The 7,805-nt window shown below is 39.8% G+C and overlaps 1 pseudogene; it reads right to left on the bottom strand.

Annotated features, from left to right (window-relative positions):
• Window positions 1–4,980: 4,980 nt before the first annotated feature.
• Window positions 4,981–7,588, bottom strand: LOC102275018 (tubulin beta chain-like; annotated as a pseudogene).
• Window positions 7,589–7,805: the final 217 nt, after the last annotated feature.

The following is a 7,805-nucleotide window of genomic DNA, read 5'->3' as shown; positions in this document are numbered from 1 at the left end:
TCACAGAGGGAAGAACTGGCCTCAAATATAAGGAAAGATGGGTATCTGTGGGGAGAGAGGAGATGAGAGCACATACATGCCCAAGGAATATAAACCAGACATCTGAAAGATTTTAGCCACAATAGCTGATAGGTTTACTTAAGTCAACTCCAGGGTGTTGGGCAGTGTAAAGTCCTTGGAGCATCACAAAATTGGGGTAATCCCCATTCTTTTGTAAGTTCTTTCTGAACAAAACCTATTAGATATTCACAGAAAATATCAGGAAGACCACTAAGCAAGTATCCAATATGATATAGACCTGGGAGAGGGAAACTGCATGTATGTAGGCAGGATAGAAGATTCTACTCAGAACTTTTCACCCCTACATCTCCTATATTTCCTCTATATAATTTGTGAAGAGAAGAGCAACAAACACTGTCACCCTTAGATTTAAAACTCATTGTACTGAGTAACAGAAAGGGAATAGGAAAAAAATGTTCCTGGATAAGTGGCTCTGGGCCACATACAACCATGGGAGAGGCGAGAAAAAAGAGAGTGCAACACCCCTGAGACACAGGGACCTGGAGCTTGCCTAAAAAGGAGGTTTAATTAAAACAACAAAGAATGCTCAATCTTCACAGTTCCTCCAACCACCAAGTTACCAAGTGCTGAATGAGAAGTAAAGTGAAAACTGTTGGAGAGGAATAAGAGAAGAATAAAAAAGACTCTCTGAGACACAGATGAAAGGGGAAACTAAAAACTCAGAGTTAAGCAGGCAGTGCTCTGCAAAACCAACTCTAAATACAAGTTATTACTACAGAAATTTATAGAGTATGGTGCCCTGAGAATAAATATAGCTGCAACAAATTTTAAGCCCAGGTGATCTCCCAAACCAGTAAGACAATGATTGCAAGACCGAATAAAAACCAAGAAACAAAAATATGCTGTCCATAAGAATCCCATTTCAAATATAATAGAAAAGGAAAAGAGAAATATATACCAGTTAAACAGTAATAAAACAAATGCTTTTTATTTTATACAGCAACATCTTTAAAGATGATTACTATACAAATATCAGACAAAGTAGCTTTCAGTTCAAAGAAAATTACACACACAAAGAAAATCACAGGTACCGAAAGACATCATATATATAATGATGAAGTGGTCAGTTTTCCAAAACATATAGTAATCTTAAATTTGAATGTATCTAAATATGAAATTTCAAAAGAGTAAAAGTGAAAAAAGAAATAGAAATGGTAAAACTATAGTTAAAGAGTTCAATGCTCTTTTCAATTGATAATCAATTGATAAGACAGTTGCAGAGAAACTTCACTCAACAAAAGCAGAACAAGCTTTCTTTTCAAGTATATAGGAAATGTTCTTCAATACTGATCTTATTCTGTATCATAAAACAGCTCAACAAATTGATAAGAATGAAAATCAAATGAAGTATGTAGCTGGGACAGAAAAAATGTTAAAAGTCCGTAAAAGCAAGAAATATGGAAAATCCATATTTTGAATTTAATTTTGAAATCAATTAATTCTAAATAACTTATGGTCAAAATACTCAAGAGAAAAAATATTTTGAACTGAATTAAAAAAAAGTAACACCAAAAAATTTAAGATGCATTAATATCAGTATATAGAGTAAAACTTACAGCATTAAATGTATTAGACAAGAAGAAACACCTCCAAATGAGTTATCTTAGTTTCAACCTTAAGAAACTTAAGAGAAGTGCGCTAACCAAACTGAGACATAAGGAAGGTGAGATAGAGAAGACAGTGATGATGAATAAAGTAAAAAGAGTAGAAAAGCAATTTAAAAACTAGGTTTTGAATGTTTTAATAGAATTCATAAATGTTTTCAATTTCTGACAAAAATACTCAAAAAACAAAATAAAACAAATAAACACCAGAGACGATACAAATTACTGACACAATGAAAGAGAAGAAAAGATACCATTTAACATGTGTTTAAAGTAGTATACTAGGAACAATTTTATGCTCATAAATTTAACACTTTACATGAAATTGTCATAATTCTTTGAAAAATACAAATTATGAAGTCTCACTCAAGAAAAAATAGATAACCTGGGTGTCTTTTTCAGATATATTTCTTTTTAAGAAACTGAAACTTATTCAAAATGCTTTGATTAAAGAAAACCCCAATCCCAAATAATTTATTATTTCTACTAAATATTCACTTTTTATACTCTCTTCTAGAAAATAGGGTAGGGGTAACTATTTTCCAATTATTTTTAGGAGCTTTGTACTGCCCTACTACTACTACTATACAAAGATATTACAAGGAAAAAATTATACAAATAATCCTCATGGACATAAACTCAAATGTCCTCCACAAAAGACATCTATATATCAATCAACGTGATTCATTAACAGACAACAAGCTCAAGATCCTATGAATACATGCAGAGAAAACATCTGAAAAAACGACAAGTTTATCAGTTTATGATAAACTCTCAGTAAATTTGGAATAAAAGGAGATTCCTTCACCTGACTGCTGCTACTAGGTCGCTTCAGTCATGTCCAACTCTGTGTGACCCCATAGAGGGCACCTCACCAGGCTCCCCCATCCCTGGGATTCTCCGGGCAAGAACACTGGAGTGGGTTGCCATTTTCTTCTCCAATGCATGAAAGTGAAGTCGCTCAGTTGTGTCCGACTCTTAGCGACCCCATGGACTGCAGCCTACCAGGCTCCTCTGTTCATGGGATTTTCCAGGCAAGAGTACTGGAGTGGGGTGTCATTGCCTTCTCCATCCTTCACCTGACAAGGGTATCTAAAATAAGCACTGCTAACATCATACTTAATAGTGAAGGCCTGTATGCTCATTGCTAAAATCAGCATCCAGGGAACAGCAATCACTCTCCTAATAGTCAATATTGTGCTGGATATGCTAGCCAATATGTTGATAAAGTGAAATAAATTCAAAGAACACAGAATATAAAAGTAGAGATAACCATTTTCTATTCACAGATGAAAACAATTTTCTATGTGGAAATCTGAAAAACTCAGGAATTTTTCTAGAATTAATCAATTTTATCATCAGTATATAAAGTCATACTAAAAATACCAATTTTATCCCTACCTACTAGCAATGAACAATTGTAATTAAAAAAATAAATTTTGTTTACTACAGTACTAAATAAAATTGAAATATTAGGTAAATACCTAACAAAAATATGTTCAGAATCTGAATGTTGAAAACCATAAAGCACAAAATGATTAAGCAACAAGTAACTGAAGAGAAATACCATTTTCTGAGACTGGAAGCCTCAATATTAGCAAAATTATTCCCAATTCGATCTGAAGATTCTGCGCAATTCTAATTAAAGTTTCAGCAAGATTTTTGTAAATATCTGAAGGCTGACTGTAAAACTTTTATGGTAAGACAATGAAACTTGAATTGACACAAAATGACTTTAAAACTGAAGAACAAATTTGGAAGATTTACATATTTCAATTTAAGTGTTTACTATAAGCTACACTAATTAAGTTACTCTGGTATTGAAAAGAAAATATATCCATAGATTGATGGAATGGAATTGGAACTAAAAAATAGATTTCCCCAAATTTAGTCAACAGAATATTTCTAAACAAAGTTATAAAGAAATCTACAAGATGCCTCTCCTTCTCCCCTTTTTCCTCTGCCATTTTTCTTCCACCCCATCAACCCTCTCTCTCCAACAAATCATAATATATATACCGGAATCCCGGTTCAGTGGCTCAAGCAGCTCAAGAGACTGTCTACCACCATCTGCAGGTTCATCCTGGGCTCAGCAGTTCCCAGATATTATTGATGCCAGAGTTGATCATAGTCAGGTGCTCCAGGGAGAGGCCCCAGGCAACAACCGATAGGTTTTCAGGGAGTCCCAGAGACAGGAGTATCTTGGGATATAGAGCTCGTACACCCAGTCTCCACCCACTTTTTCATACCTTGCTGCTGCTGCTGCTGCTGCTAAGTCGCTTCAGTCGTGTCTGACTCTGTGCAGCCCCATAGACGGCAACCCACTAGGCTCCTCTGTCCCTGGTGGTAGCTGAATGCCTCCTTGCTGGGCTCTGTGTAGGCCACCTTGAAGCGAATGATAACAGCTTGGCGAAGAGCTCCTTCATGACACATTGAGATGGCCTGGGGTGAGGTGGTGGTCTAGACACCTTCTCTGTCTAGAGGAACTCACTAGGTGTGAGGCGTCCAGGCTGTGGTTTAGGAACACACTGTCTGTGGTGAGGTACACGGCATAGCGCCACCGGCTTCCTCAGGGCGGGTCTGCAGAGCGCACGGACTGAAGGACGTGGTGCGCAGGTGCGCACAGCGGTTTTTTTTTTTTTTTTTTTTACCTGCCTCTTTCCCACTCTGGCAGTCCAGGTTGTTCCCCAGTGAGCGGCCCACGGCAGACCCGAGACCAGGCCTGCTTGACCCGTTGGATGTAGTTCATTGGTAACTGCAGGGCCTTGACTGGATACCCCAGGCAGAAGGTGTCATGCTGATCCTGTGCTGGATGCTGCTGGGGCTGGAAGAGGAAATTAACAACAACAAAAGTTCCAGAAGGAGCGCTTGAAGGTAAGGCATATCTGCAACCCTCTGAAGCTCAACGCCAGAAAAATCATCTGGTGCTGGGTGCAGGCCTTGAGCAGGACCAGCAGGAGTCCGCTTTTGTGGAGGATACTGGGGGCGGAGGAGTTGTAGGGATTAACGGGCAGTCTTGCTCAGAACCACTGGAAGTCATCTCTGGGCCCAGTTCCACGTCTTGCTTGGAGACGCCAGTGCTGAAGACGCTGCCTTTTCTCACCCAGCGGGCTTTCAGGGGCACTTCAGTCAGCAGCTTCCTGCTCCTAAGTGCACTTCTCTCCTCCTTGTCAGCCCTCCCCAGGCCAGGTGGGGCTGTGGTATCCACTGCTCGGAGGGCCCGGGGCTTATTGGGCTCACCTGTGTCCACTCAGAGCCGCTTGCTAGAAAAGGCCTGGCGGATGTCGTTCCGTCGCTAGGTAGTCACAGGAGCTGCCTCAGGCCAAGCCTTGGGGAGAGAGGGGCAAGACGCAACACCGAGGGCTCCTGGCTGCTCTCCGCTGGCTTCCTCCTTGTCCTGTGCGGTAAACTCCCACCATCTGACTGGACTATTATAAGAAATATTATGTATTGTGCTGTTGCCAATGAAGATGGAGGACATTTTTAGGCCCCCACGGACAGAATGTCACAGACGGCTGTTTTCATAATATTGGTCGTCTGCCTAACAAAATGGCTGCTCTTGTTTTGGAAGTTAAGCGTCTGCTCATCCACCTGCTTCATGGACGTGTCGTTTCTGAAAACGATGGCCACAGTCAGATAGCAACCATGGCAGATGTCACAGGTGACATCACATGCTTGGTGTCTGCCATCGACTGGGTGAGCTCCAACATTGTCAGGGCCTGGTACTGCTGGCTGCCCTGGCTGCTTAGCAGAGCAAAGCAGGCATGAAGAAGTGCAGGTAGGGAAAGGGGACCATGTTCATGCTGGCTTGGGCAGGTCAGCAATGAGTTGTTCAAGGAAGGACAGGCCCACTTATGGTGGGCAACGCCAGATGGGTCAGGTCACGGTAGGTGGGCAAGGTCAGCTTTATGGTTCTGAATCAAATGTAATGGAGAGAATAATTATCAATGCGATAGGTCTCATTTGTGTTTTCTACTGGCTGGTGGACTGAGTAGGTGGTGGTGTAGGGCTCCACTTTTCTGTCCAACACCTCAAGCAAGGGTGCCCTGCGAAAAATATTTATGTTCCTATCTGGATAGTCCTGGATCTTGCTGGTGAGGAGAGTACCATCCCAGATCCATCCAGCCCCTCCACGGCAGGGAGTGAGTTATCTGGAAGCCATACAGGCAGTGACAGCTCTCAGCCTCCTCCTTCAGGACTTTTAAATAATGCAAAACTATTTGTAGCTCAAAGTGAAAAATATAAAACTATAATATATACAAAAATGTTCTTTTTAGAAAAAAAATTTAGGAGAAAATTTACCTATGATATGAGCAAAGAGATATTAGATCAAACAGCAAAAGTATAATCTATTAAAGAAAATAAAAGATGAACTGAACTTTTTATAAAGATAAATTGAAATTTTTTAAATTAAAATTACTTTTCTGCCAATGATACCATTAAGTGAATTGAGAGAGATACAGTCAAAGAAAATATTTACAAATAAAATTTCCATCTCAGGACTTGCTTTCAAAATATAAAAACAGATCTAAATCTCAAAACTCAGTAAAACCAACAAAATGTGCTAGAAAGAGCTGAAGATAGATATCACCAGAGGTTATCACCAGAGAAGATGGAATTGTGGCAAATAAGCATAAGAAACTCAACATTATTAATCATTAGGGAGTTGCAAATTACCTCAGATATGCAGATGACACCACCCTTATGGCAGAAAGTGAAGAGGAACTAAAAAGCCTCTTGATGAAAGTGAAAGTGGAGAGTGAAAAAATTGGCTTAAAGCTCAACATTCAGAAAACGAAGATCATGGCATCCGGTCCCACCACTTCATGGGAAATAGATGGGGAAACAGTAGAAACAGTGTCAGACTATTTTTCTGGGCTCCAAAATCACTACAGATGATGACTGCAGCCATGAAATTAAAAGACGCTTACTCCTTGGAAGGAAAGTTATGACCAACCTAGATAGCATATTCAAAAGCAGAGACATTACTTTGCCAACAAAGGTCTGTCAAGCCAAGGCTATGGTTTTTCCTGTGGTCATGTATGGATGTGAGAGTTGGACTGTGAAGAAGGCTGAGCGCAGAAGAATTGATTCTTTTGTACTGTGGTGTTGGAGAAGACTGTTGAGAGTCCCTTGGACTGCAAGGAGATCCAACCAGTCCATTCTGAAGGAGATCAGCCCTGGGATTTCTTTGGAAGGACTGATGCTAAAGCTGAAACTCCAGTATTTTGGCCACCTCATGGGAAGAGTTGACTCATTGGAAAAGACTCTGATGCTGGGAGGGATTGTGGGCAGGAGAAGAAGGGGACGACAGAGGATGAGATGGCTGGATGGCATCACTGACTCGATGGACGTGAGTCTGGGTGAACTCCGGGAGCTGGTGATGGACAGGGAGGCCTGGCGTGCTGCGATTCATGGGGTCTCAAAGAATCGGACATGACTGAGCAACTGATCTGATCTGATCTGAAGGTAAATTATACAGCTATCAAAATGCCAAAACAAGCAAAGTAACAATAACAGTACTGTCAATACCAATTTATATCAATAATGTAATGCACTAGAAGTTTCATATATTTCTATTAGAAATGCAAAACTATACAGCCACATTAGAAAGCATTTGGCAGTATTTTATAAAATCAAATGTAATTCTGCTTGCCATATGAACCAACAGTATTACTCCAAGGGAAATGAAAATGTATGTTCACACACACTCTGTGAATATTTATAACAGCTTTATTCACAGTCGCCAAATATTGAAAACAAAGCAAATATTTTCTAACCAGTGAATGGATGAACAAACTTTTGTATGTCCTTGCAAATAGATGTTTCCAAAATCTCTAATATAACTGGCTAAGTAAATGCAGTTAGATGCCAGATACTATACCTTCCATGATTCCATCCATCTATGCTTTTTGAAGCAATAGAAGCAATAATAAGTATACCTAATGTCCAGATCTTGGTTTCTAAATATAATACTGTAAGAATGGAAAATTAGATCAATTGAATCAGTTGGTGCCATGCACTGGGTTTTGAGAGGCAGAGGCTGAATATAAAGAGCCTGTTTTGGGGATTGAACTGTTCTTTGTGAAACTGTAGTGATGAATAAACTGTTCTGTGAAT

Source organism: Bos mutus, chromosome 7, assembly GCF_027580195.1.
Source record: "Bos mutus isolate GX-2022 chromosome 7, NWIPB_WYAK_1.1, whole genome shotgun sequence".
In the NCBI taxonomy this organism is placed as follows: Eukaryota; Metazoa; Chordata; class Mammalia; order Artiodactyla; family Bovidae; genus Bos; species Bos mutus.
Note: the sequence above shows the minus strand (reverse complement) of the source record. Positions and strands in the feature narration are given on the sequence as shown.